The sequence below is a fragment of the Drosophila tropicalis genome, unplaced genomic scaffold (genome assembly GCF_018151085.1).
Source record: "Drosophila tropicalis isolate 14030-0801.00 unplaced genomic scaffold, ASM1815108v1 contig_796, whole genome shotgun sequence".
Classification (NCBI taxonomy): Eukaryota; Metazoa; Arthropoda; class Insecta; order Diptera; family Drosophilidae; genus Drosophila; species Drosophila tropicalis.
In genome coordinates this window covers 5,158-17,921 of record NW_027173284.1, presented here as the reverse complement: position 1 = coordinate 17,921, position 12,764 = coordinate 5,158, and the positions used below count along the sequence as shown (strand labels likewise).

The 12,764-nt window shown below is 41.1% G+C and overlaps 1 long non-coding RNA gene across 1 annotated transcript; it reads left to right on the top strand.

Moving 5' to 3' along the window:
- The first annotated feature begins 8,980 nt into the window (after nt 1-8,980).
- LOC137579811 (uncharacterized) lies at nt 8,981-9,576 on the top strand. Its single transcript, XR_011032895.1, has 3 exons — nt 8,981-9,095; nt 9,179-9,265; nt 9,487-9,576. It is a non-coding gene; the product is annotated as an uncharacterized lncRNA (long non-coding RNA).
- The last annotated feature ends 3,188 nt before the right edge of the window (nt 9,577-12,764 follow it).

Sequence of the window (12,764 nt, the reverse complement as noted above, 5' to 3'; positions counted from 1 at the left end):
TTGTTTATACTGTGTATTTATATAAAAATCGTTCCTATTTTCATTTAATTTATCAATTTGTTTAGCTTTGTTAGCTTGTGTATTATAAAGAGGTGTGCCTGTTTAAATAAAGATATCTGCTGGTGTTCTGTTTGTCGTTAGATGTTTGGTTTTATTGGTTATATGTGTAAAGGATAGTTTCAAATTTGGTCTTTGCTTGTCTTCTATACTAGACTCTGCATTAATAACTCTTAGCTTTTCGTTTACAGTTCTGTGGAATCTTTCCACGTCTGAAACACCATTTTTGCTCGATGTTATACTTATATTAACGTTTTCTGATTGTAGCCAATTTTGAAGAGCTATGCAAATGAAAGCTGAGTCCTTATCTGCTTTGATTTCTAAGGGTTTACCCATATCGTTAAAGATTTTTGTGATTGCTCTTTTTGTTTCAAGCCAATCTCGACTTTTGACTTCGACTAAAGTCGCGTACTTTGAATAAATATCAATACAGGATAAAAATTGTTGATTGTCGATTAAATAGAAATCCATTACGTATTTTTCTCTAGCGTTAAATATCTCTGGGGTGGTTTCAAAAGATAATTTGGTATTTCGGTTTTCTGATTTTGATAAATTGCAAATATGGCATTCATTAATGAAATTTTGAATTAATTTCTGATAGCCTGGATAATAGTATTTTTCTTTAAACCAGTTTTGAGTTTTAGTGATACCTGGATGAAGTAATGATTTATGGTTTTTAAGAATAATTTCTTTGAATTCTGCATAAGTGGGAATGTCTTTTAATTTGTAAGTGGTTCTCAATGTTTTTGTTTGGCTGTCTGGGTTAATTATTTCAAGATAAGCTTCTTGAAGTATTTGAAAATCTGTGTCGTTTTGAATATAAAGTGCGTTATTTTTTGAGCATAAATATTCCTTAATAATTTCTTTAGCAAACTGATTGGTCATTTCTACATATGATATTTCTATCTTCGTTTTGTGAAAATAGTGAGTAACGTTGACTTTATTTTCGTTGCATTTATTGAATTCTATTTGACGATTGTAATAATTCAGGGGTTTTTCTGAAATGGCTATTAGGTTTTCGTTATCTTCTTGAGCACTATGTACTGTAGCTCTAGAACTACTTATTTCTTCACCTAAAAGATTTTCATCTATTTTTACTCTGGAAAGGGCGTCTGCCACATAATTTTCTTTTCCTGGTAAGTATTTTATTTTATAATCAAATTCGTTCAATTTTATTTTCCATCTCTGTAATTTCATGTTAGGTTCTTTGATATTGTCCAACCAGACAAGGGGTTTATGATCACTTAGGATTTCAAAATGTCTACCGAAGAGGTATGGCCTAAAATATTTGGTTGCCCATACGATAGATAGTAATTCCTTTTCTATGGCTGAATAATTAAGTTCATGTTGGTTTAGTGTTCTACTACCATAAGAAATAGGTCTATGGTCTTGTGAGAGGAAAGCACCTAAAGCTATATTGCTAGCATCAGCGGTTAGAAAAAATGGTTTTTTAAAATCGGGATATGCAAGTATGGGATCGTTCATAAGGAGGCATTTTAATTTTTCAAAGGATGAAATATAATGTGGGTCGGTTATGTTAATCTTAGCTCCTTTCTTTAATCCAAGGGTTAAAGGCTTTGCAATGTGTGCAAAATTTGGAATGAATTTACGGAAGAATCCGCATAAGCCTAAGAATGATTTTATTTCTTTCGGGGTTTTCGGGATTGGAAATTTTAGAATAGCTTTGACTTTGTCTGGGTTTGGTTTGATTCCTTCTGTAGTTATGACGTGACCTAAAAATTCTGTTTCCTTTTTCAAGAACTCGCATTTATCTAATTGTAGTTTTAGATTAGCATTGCGCAATTTAGCAAAGACCTTTTTAGTGATGCCAAATGTTCTTCTAATGAGGTGGAATAAACAATAATATCGTCTAAGTAGACTAAACAATCTTTATAGATTAAGTCTTCTAATAAATTGTTCATACATCTTTGAATTTTGGGGCTTTTTTAGTCCAAATGTTTGTTGGTGGCATTTTTGGCCCAAATGGCATTCGTGTGTACTCGTAATGACCATGTTTAGTTGAAAATGCGGTTTTTTCGATTGATTTAGGGTCCATTTGGATTTGATGGAATCCCTTGGCGAGGTCAATGGTTGTAAAATATTGACATTTTCCAAGTTTGTCTAATATTTCATCCATTACTGGTATTGGGAACTTGTCATCGACGGTAATCTCATTTAGACTACGATAGTCGATTACTAGGCGGAACTTTTGTTCCTTGGATGCGTCCTCTTTTTTAGGTACGATCCAGATTGGTGAACAATAGGGCGATTTCGATTTCCGAATGATTCCCTGTTCTATCATTTCATTAATTTGTTTATTGACTTCTTCGTCAAAGATTAGTGGGTATTTGTATGGGTGTTTGTAAATTGGGTCTTCGTGTTTAGTTCTGATGTTGTGTTTTATTGTACTGGTAAAGGTCAAATTTTCACCTTTCCTATACTGGATATCGCTAAATTCATGCAATATTTTCTTTAACATTTCTATTTCTTCTGAATTTAAATGATCAAGTCTAAATTCGTTTCTTTCCTCGATACCGTTATTTATTTCATGTGCGAATGCTTCATATTCAAACTCTGGGTATTGATTCTTCTTTTTCTTCTTTATTGGTGTATTTGAAATAGAATTTGTGATTTGATAATGTTACACTATTTTCTTCGTAATTAATAACGGCCTGACATGCTTTGAGATATTTTCTACCTAATAGTATGTCATATGTTGATGAAAATTTATGGCAATAAAATTTTTGATGGTTGGGGCAAAGCTTGCTTGGTGCAAAAGATACGCTTTTGTTAAGCTCAATTATTCCTTTTATTGTTTGAACATTTAAATTTTCTGATGTTTCTGGAAAATTTAAATAATTTTCGTTGATAATATTTATTGAAGAGCCTGTATCTATAACGCACTTTAAAGGAATGTTATTGATTTTTAGTTGGACATAGGGATTTGATTGGAGGTATTCGGTTGATCTATTTGATCCAACTGTTCTGTCTGAGCTATCTGATCCGAGGCTGATTGATGAAAATTTTCGGACCATTCCATTTTACTCTGACCACTGGTACTCTCTCTTTGCCTTTTAGTGGGTTGATTTACCACAGGGTTTTGATTCTGAGGTTGATTCTGAATCTGATAATTAAGGGGATTTTCTTGTCTGCCCTGATTAAGATTTTGTTGAAATTCTTCTCGAAGCTGTTGGTTATTTTGGGAATTGGTATGATTTGAATTATTGTATTGGTGGTTTTGCTTATAATAGTTCTGCCCTGAATGGTTTTGGTTTGATTTGTAATTCGAATTTCCTGAATTACTTTGATTGTTAGTTTTTGGTTTCTCTGTGGAGCTGTTTTCATATTGACCCTCTCTCTGGGCTACTTGTTTCAGATTAGACACTGTTGAAATATCAAACTTCGCTAATGTCATATAAAGCTTGTCTGGTAATTTTTTAATAATGACTTCTTTGACTGTGTTATTCATGGCATTTGTGTATAAAATGGTATTGGCGGCATCGCCTTCTAATTCTAACTTATTAATTATAATAAAAGACTTATGTTCTAAATCTTCAATAAACTTACGAAGGTTTCCTCCAAAGGAAGTATGGTATAGCCGTCGTAGTAACTCTTCATAAGGCGTTTGCACCTTATATTCGCTGATGAGGGCGGCCCGCAACTCGCTCCAATTGTTGGCGTGCGCTAGTTGTGATATCCGTTGTGCATCTCCAGTGAGCTGCATCTCTATAGTACCATACATCAAGCTATGTTGACGGATGTCCCTCGTCGGGTAGAGTTGTAGAATGTAGTCAACTCTCCGTATGAACGTGCTCAGGGTCAAGGCGTTACCATCGAAATTGGGCAACTGTCTAAGCATGGTAAGTGCTTGGTTCAGATGTGTTTCTGATAGTTCCAGTGTCATCTTTAATTAGAATATATTTAGAACTTCAAGATTCGATGTCGCGCTTTTGACTGCACGAAAGGTTCTTTTTTAGGATAAAACGAAAAAAATTTTTCGAGGGCTTTGGGCTTTAGTTGCTTACAGCTCCTTTACTTGTTTTTAGCACAAAAAGTCTTGATCACGGGCCAACCTTAGATTTGATATCTGTAGCGGTGGCTTGACACAAGTTTCGCACAATTTATTTAATGATACAAAAAAAGTTTTGCTTATAACGCAACCTTAGATTCGATATCCGTAACGGTCACTTATACACAAAGTTTTGCACGCACTAAGTTATTTCGTTTTATCCTACCGACTGCGCCAGTTATAAATCCGATTCTTTCATTGATTAAAAAAAAAAAGAAATTTGGATTGGTGAGACTCAAAAACGAACTTTATTGAAACAAAGCGTCTTAAGAACTAACTTATGATTATTCATACAGATATAATTAAAGTTTGGTTAAAAAGCTTTTGATATTAGTATTAGGAGCTTTTTATCTGGTGACAAGGGATCTGGATTTTGATTGGCTTATTGATTTTTTGCTAACTAAGCGTTCTCACGCTTGGAAGATTTTTGGGGACATTTGTTTATAGGATTTTTTGTTTAGTCTCGCTTGCAGTAAACATCCGCTGTTTTCTAGACTAAAGGGGGATCAAGTTATGTGGGTGATTGGAGTGGGAAATTGAGTGGTGTGAGTGGATGGAGTGGCGGATATATTACTATATGTATGTTTCACATCAAAAAAACATGCTTATTTAATGATCAATTTATGTATAAGTAACAAGTTATTGACAAATTATGTATATATAAAAATAATATGTACATATATGGTAATAATGTTCAAATTTTTCCCTCATCCATAAGTAACAAGGGTATGGAAAAGCCGTCATGAAAATAAATATAATTTTATGCTGCATTTTTCCTATTCTTGTCTTTTTTTTTTTTTGTGGCAATTTTTATCAAGAAATTGTGTTTGCTCAACTCTTTTCGGTAGCCGAAGTGTTTCGATGACGACATTGGATAGTTCGGGCACCGTCGGCTGGTTTTTGCATGTCGACGCCGGCAGAATTTAATTCTGCCGACTTCGGTATAGTCGACGATGCGGCGACATTGTCGACCGGGGACATTTGGTACTGGAGGGTAAAAATTAAACCCGTTTTGCTTGGTCATGCATGTCTTTGCATGTCTGGACCGATTTTAATAATTCTTTTTTTGTTGTGTTTTTATTATTAGGAAAAGGTTCTTACGGGAAAAAATATTCAGAAAATAATAATAGCGCGAATAAAATGGGTTTTTATAACGGCTTTCCGTGTATCGACCGCAGTAGGCTGGGGCAGCTACATGTCAACCACGTTGTAGGAAATTCATTCATTCCTCGTTTAGTTACAAACTAAATGCCTCCTAAAAAAGCGAATTGGGGTCGTCGTACTCGCAACGTAGAATGAATCCGGAGCAATGTTTCGAATAGGACTGAAGAAGAGCGGGAATTGGTACTGGAAGCGGAGCGGCTAAGGCAAATCAGGGGATTCTTTTTGGAACCAGGCGAAAGGCGTGCAGCCAGGCTTCAGCATGAGCGTTTGCAAGAGTCGTGGTCAGCACCAATTCTATTGCTTCGCTTGCAAAAAAGTAAACTGAAAGGGTAGCTGAATCCCGCACACAGATAAGACTAGATCGACATTAGCAATACCATCGAATTGCATTTCAATATGACCCAGCTGTTGATTACGGCTCCAGCCGCTATGTCGACATTGGCCAGCAGAGTCATGTCTGCACTACTCAGGCTCTGAAGTTCAATAATGAAACGAAAGAAATTTGTTGTGCTGGCAGCAAAATCAAATTACCTCAACTTGAAGCACCACCAGAGGCACTGTGAACTCTACTTTTCGGATCCACTACTGAATCAAATCATTTCCTATCAACCATGAAGAAATATAATTCCTGCTTCCAAATGAAGTCATTTGGTGCGTAAATTGTGGCTGCCCAATTCAAAGTCAAAGGGCAAATCTATCACAAAGCTAGCGCCCTGCTCCCCTTCCCAGATAGTGAACATAAATTTCTTCAAATGCACTTAATCGGTGATGATAGAGACGAAGCCAATGCATCATCTAGAATATATACCTCCGTAAGCAGGTCCATCATTTCGCAGCTCCAGGAGCTTCTCCACAATCGAAGCAATTTAATGCGTTTCGTCAAAATAGAAAAAGTGGAGGTGGGGGCAAACTGGGAAAAGATTTCTTATCAGGCGGGGTCACCGCTTCGCTGTGGTTTCTAACACACACACATACTTACAATAAGTAAGCTATTTTTGGTCTACACTAGAAAAGGTAGAAAATTATTTGGCAAAACAACGTTTGCCGGGTTTTCTAGTGTAGTCACACGATGCTTGCTTCTTCAATGTCAAACTCAGAATGTTCTTTATTAATTCTCTTTTGTTCTTGATTGCTTATAATTATGTGTGTATATATATCATGTGGATCATGTGTATTTTATTGTATTATTGCAATGTGTATTAGTAACTGCTACAATTCGGCCTATCCTGACTGGGGTACTCCAGGACTCCTTACAATATGAATTTAATTCCACGTATTTCCTAGCCATGGTTTCATATTTGCTACTGCCCAAACTCCTTTGTAAGGGATTCTCGATTGTTGAAAACCATCTATTACATGTCTTCAACATGTAAGGAAGCTCTGGCTGGGGTACAATTCTCAGTCCCAGAGTCCAGTCTACAGAACATTTATTTGATCTGGAGACCTTGACGAGTATTAGGATAAGCGACCGAGACCACCTGAAGGGGGGAAAGGAAAGGGAAAGGAGTAGAAGGAGAGTCCAAGAGGAGTAGCAACAACTGATCTCGTCTGCCAAGCGAAGCCCGCTTGGCCGAGATCCGTTGCCTCTTGAACTGGGAAAAGGAAGCGTGAAAGGAAATGTTAGTGGGGTTATTAGACAGGAATGGTGAAGAGGAACTGCAACGACTGATCTCGTCTGCCAAGCGAAGTTCGCTTACACGGTGGGACGGAGAGTGGGACTTGGATCCCTGGTCATCGGCGGCTGGGACTCTGTAGTCCTCCATTGGGACGGCGAGTACTTCATCAGGGTCCGGCCCTGGGTACGGCAGGACGAACATCTCCTCCCGGAAAACGCGCTCTGCCGGCCAGACGAGGGGCTCCGTTTGGGGAAGCGGGGGTGTGACCATGTTTTGTCGATATTGTCCGAAAGCCATATCTGGGGGGTTTTTCTGTTTAGGCTGCCGTAGCGATTGCCTTTAGCCAAGCAACTGAATTGCTGCTGGCCACTTTATTGTATGTATCTCCACTGAGATCTTCACAATTTTTTTTTCCCTACTTATAGTCTATATGGGCGACATAATACCCTCTAAAAAATTGATTATATATAATTTCTTAAAAACAAAGACATAGATAAAAATTTCAGCTTAGGTGGTATAGTAGGTAAGTATAGATATAGTGTTTAGTATGTTTGCGATTTAGGAATATAAATTGAGGTAAGTATAATGATTTCTTTTTATGTTTGTTAGTTTAGAGCTTGGATTGGTAGTAAGTGTTAATTTTAATATTTCTTTATATAATTTCTTTTATTTTTATGATTTAGGTTCATGATTTTTAGGTATGTTTATAGATATTTTGATTTGATTTGGTAAGTATAGTGTTATAGATGGTTATAATTGGGTAAGTATTAGTATTTTGTGTTGACAGATTATATATTATGTTTTATGATTTTTAGGTATGTTTATGATTTTTTAGGTAATATTTTGGTAAGTATGAATGGTTTATATTGTTTGTTATTTTTTATGATTTAGATTGTTTTATATATATTTTAATATTATTTTTTGTGGTAAGTATTATTTTTGATTGTTTGGTTTAGGTAATTTATTTGATTTTATAGCATGTTTATGATATTTATGTAGGTGTGTTGGTAAGTATTAAAAGTTTTAGATTTAGTTTTAGTAATATGTATTATGTTTAGATTAATTTAGGTAATTTATTTGATTTTATAGCGTGTTTAAGATATTTAGGTGGGTGTGTTGGTAAGTATTATATGTTTTTGATTTAGTTTTAGTGATTATGTATTATGTTTAGATTGATTTAGTGTTAAGTCTGTTTTGTGGTTTGTTTTTAGTTTATTTTATGTGTTAGTTTTATTATTTTTGTATATATTTTATTGTTGCTTTTTTTTTATGTTTTGCCCATTTTTATTGTTTAGTTCAATTTGAAATATTTTTTTAGAATGTTTTCCCTGATTTTTGCTAATTTCGGAGTGTTTTTGATTTCTCTTATTATTTTTTTGTTGCATGTTCAATAGTAGCTTGACCAGTGTGCAGTGTGTATTAAAAGTTTCAGGGTTTGCTTGTTTAGCATAGTATGTAGGTAGGTTTGTTGATAGAACTAGTTTTAGAATAATCTTGGGCATTGTTTTAGTTGATTACATGTGAGAGATAGAGGTAGCTTGTGTAGTTTTAAGTTTTTTATGTTGAAGTCGAGTTATTTTTCATGTGAATATCATGAAGTTTGTATCAATGTGTTTCTTTTGTATGTATTAGTAATTATGGCTGTCGTTAACATATGTATTTTGTTTCCGTTATCGACTGTAGTTTAACATTTGTTGGTGCTGTTATCAGTTTATAGAGTTATGTTAAGTGTTGCATGTAATTAAATTTTTTCGAATTGTTAGTGTAGTTAGCTTGTTGCATGAATTAGATTAGTTTTAATAAAATTATTTAGAGTATTTGGTAAGAAAATTTTTCAAAGCCAATGTAAGTGTATGCGATAGGTAAGTATCGGCATCCATTTACATTGGCTGCTACTTAACATAGACTTAGCATTGGTATGGGCATGTTGTTCGATTTGCCGGGTTTGGTCACATTAGGTAAGTAAATGTAAACAATGCCCAATTTGCGAATTAATTATAATAATTTCTTGTATATATTTGTTTTTTTTTTTTGGTACCGCATGTTTCCAGGCATCTTGCGACGAGGTTAAGGAGGACCCACAGGTAGGTTCACTGGTGGAGCGTTTGTGGCCAGCATTTGTTGTCGCATTTATGACATGGTCTTAGGGCTGACGGCCAGGTTATGAGGCCGCCAGGCATCAATGGCAGGTAAGTATTGAATCTGGAAGGAGAGAAAAAGAGATTTTCCGGGGTAGGATTCCCAGATTCATCCTTCTTTTCTTGTTCTACAGGTGCCGGCGCATTTGGAATGGAGGCCCAGTGTGTTGAGGACATCCCCAGAGCGATCCCAACAGGTCATCCATGCGTATTGGGGCCAGGTGGGACGTCTCATTGTTATAGTTGGCTGCCATGTGGCAGTTTGTGTTGTTGTGGTGTAGTGCGTGTTGTTTTGGTTGTGTGTTGTGTATGTTTTATCTGTGTTTAGTTGATTTGTTTTGCTTAGTTTTAGATTTGCATGTTTATTTAGTTGAATAGCTTGTTGTTTTGATTTTTGTTGCAATTTTAACTAGTTCGTATTTTAATTTCTTTTTATTTATAGGTTTTGTGCATCAGGATTGGAGATGTCGGATCCAAAGGCGCCGACCAGAAAGAGTCCGCTGATTAGTTTTAATTTTTATTTATAATATGGAGTGATTTTTATTTTGTTTTAGGTGTGTTGTGAATTTGTTGTAATTTTAATAGTTAAAGTAGGTATTTTTCTGTTTAGGCTGCCGAAGCGATTGCCTATAGCCAAGCAACTGAATTGCTGCTGGCCACTTTATTGTATATATCTCCACTGAGATCTTCACAATTTTTTCCCTACTTACAGTCTATATGGGCGACATAATACCCTCTAAAAAATTGATTACATATAATTTCTTAAAAACAAAGACATAGATAAAAATTTCAGCTTAGGTGGTATAGTAGGTAAGTATAGATATAGTGTTTAGTATGTTTGCGATTTAGGAATATAAATTGAGGTAAGTATTATGATTTCTTTTTATGTTTGTTAGTTTAGAGCTTGGATTGGTAGTAAGTGTTAATTTTAATATTTCTTTATATAATTTTGTAAGATTCCAATTATCTACAAAGTCTGTTAAAAGCTCATGTATATACCGAAACCGGTATTGTAGTATCGATTGTTAGTAATAAGTATCGATTGTTAGTAATTAGTATCGATTGTTAGTAATAAGTATCGATTGTTAGTAATAAGTATCGATTGTTAGCGATAAGTCCTCGATAGGTTGAGAGACGGCGTCTCTCTTCTCTTCCGGCGACGCAACGAGCAAGTTGCATCTGCGCAGAAAAACTAAAGATAAAATCCAAGAAATACCAATTCATCGTTATCATATTTTCCCAATAAATAGGTGTTTACAACTCAGAAGTGGGATGACCACCCGAAAGGATACATATTTCGGGACACGGCGCGCCAGACGTTCCACATCTAGGACGGCCGCCTCCACGCCCACCGCTGCTGGTGCACCCACTGCTGTGACTACCGCTGCAGTACCGACGGCCACAGGAGCCGCCGCTGCTGCGTCTGCCGCTGCAGTACCGAGAGCCGCTGTGCCAACTGCCGCCACACTCGCCCCTGCCGGGCCAACTGCTGCTATACTCGCCCATGCCGGGCCAACTGCTGACATGCTCGACTTCGCCGGGCCAACTGCTGCTATACGAGCCCCTGTTGGGCTAACCGATGCCCCATTCGCCCCTGCCGGGCCCGCCGCTGCCGCAACCGCCCCTGCTGGGCCAACCGCTGCCACACTCGCCCCTGCTGGGCCCGCTGCTGACATGCTCGCCCCTGCCGGGCCCGCCGCTGCTGGGCCAACCGCCGCCATACGAGCCCCTGCTGTGCTAACTGATGACACCTCCGCCCCTGCTGGGCCAACCGCTGCCACACTCGCCCCTGCTGGGCCCGCTGCTGCCGTCATACTCTCCCCTGCCGGCCCCGCTGCGGCTATATTCGCCCCCCGTTGTAACCGCTGCACCCGCTGCCACTGCTGTGCCCGCTGCCTCTGCTGTGCCCACCACCGCTGCCGCTGCTGTGCCCGCCGCCTCTGCACCCGCTGCCACTGCTGTACCCGCTGCCGCTGCTGTGCCCGCTGCCGCTGCTGTGCCCGCTGCCGCTGCTGTGCCCGCCGCCTCTGCACCCGCTGCCACTGCTGTGCCCACCACCGCTGCCGCTGCTGTGCCCGCCGCCTCTGCACCCGCTGCCACTGCTGTACCCGCTGCCGCTGCTGTGCCCGCCGCCTCTGCACCCGCTGCCACTGCTGTGCCCGCTGCCGCTGCTGTGCCCACCGCCGCTGCCGCTGCTGTGCCCGCCGCTGCCGCTGCTGTGCCCGCCGCCTCTGCACCCGCTGCCGCCGCTGTGCTCGCTGCCGCCGCTGCTGTGCCCACCACCGCTGCCGCTGCTGTGCCCGCCGCCTCTGCACCCGCTGCCACTGCTGTACCCGCTGCCGCTGCTGTGCCCGCCGCCTCTGCACCCGCTGCCGCCGCTGCTGTGCCCGCCGCCTCTGCACCCGCTGCCGCCGCTGCTGTGCCCACCACCGCTGCCGCTGCTGTGCCCGCCGCCTCTGCACCCGCTGCCACTGCTGTACCCGCTGCCGCTGCTGTGCCCGCCGCCTCTGCACCCGCTGCCGCCGCTGCTGTGCCCGCCGCCTCTGCACCCGCTGCCGCCGCTGCTGTGCCCACAACCGCTGCCGCCGCTGTCACTGCTGTGCCCGCCGCCTCTGCACCCGCTGCCACTGCTGTGCCCGCTGCCACTGCTGTGCCCGCCGCCTCTGCACCCGCTGCCGCCGCTGCCACTGCTGTGCCCGCTGCCGCTGCTGTGCCCGCCGCCTCTGCGCCCGCTGCCACTGTTGTACCAGCCGCCTCTGCACCCGCCGCCGCCGCTGCTGTGCCCGCCGCAGTTGAACGACCGCCTACGGTTGGTCGCATGCCGTCGTATGCTGGAAGGTACGGCGGCGGTGCTGCTGCGCACGGTATCGGTGCAAAGCTACGAAGAATTGAAGGCAATCCTCTTGCGAGAATTTGGACGCTCGTGTAGCATCGAGGAAGTGTACCACGCTCTGCGTGGCCGGCGCATCAAGGCAGGCGAGGGATGTTTAAGATTCGCAATCGAGATGCAGGAGATTGCCATGAATGCTCCGATTCCGGAGAACGAGCTGGTCGACCTGATCATTGATGGATTGCGGGACAACTCTACTCGAGTCGGCATGCTGTACTCAGCTCGGACAATGGCTGAACTGAAGCCCCTACTGGAACGCTACGAGCGCCTCCGTATGCAGGCCGCTGCCTCCAGACAAAGCAATAGTGTGAAGGCGCAGCCAACAACAACTGCCGTGGCGCCTGGAAACAAATCGTCAGGCACCGTCACGAGTGAGACCAGATGCTTCAACTGCTCAGGATGGGGGCATTACAAGAGTCAATGCCCGAAACCAATGAGACCTCCGAATTCATGTTTCAAGTGTGGCATAGTGGGCCACAGCTACAAAAACTGCCCGTCTCGAATTGGAAATGCCACCAATATCACTGCTGCCGCCGCCGCTGATGAAGCGGGAAATCGACTAGACCATTTACAACGGGTGAGTGTTGCTTTTGTTTGTGATGAAGTGCAAGATAGGAGATTTATAGATATGTTTGCTCTCCTTGATTCGGGCAGTCCAAAGAGTTTTATCCGTCAATCTGAAGTCCCCTCCAACTGCCGTCTTAGCCCCCGTACATTGAACTGCCGTGGTTTAGGAAATAGCCAACTTCTGTCCTTAGGCCAAGTCCAGTGTAGGGTTCGCCTCCGCAACACACATACAATACATACGTTTGAAGTCCTGACGAACCAAG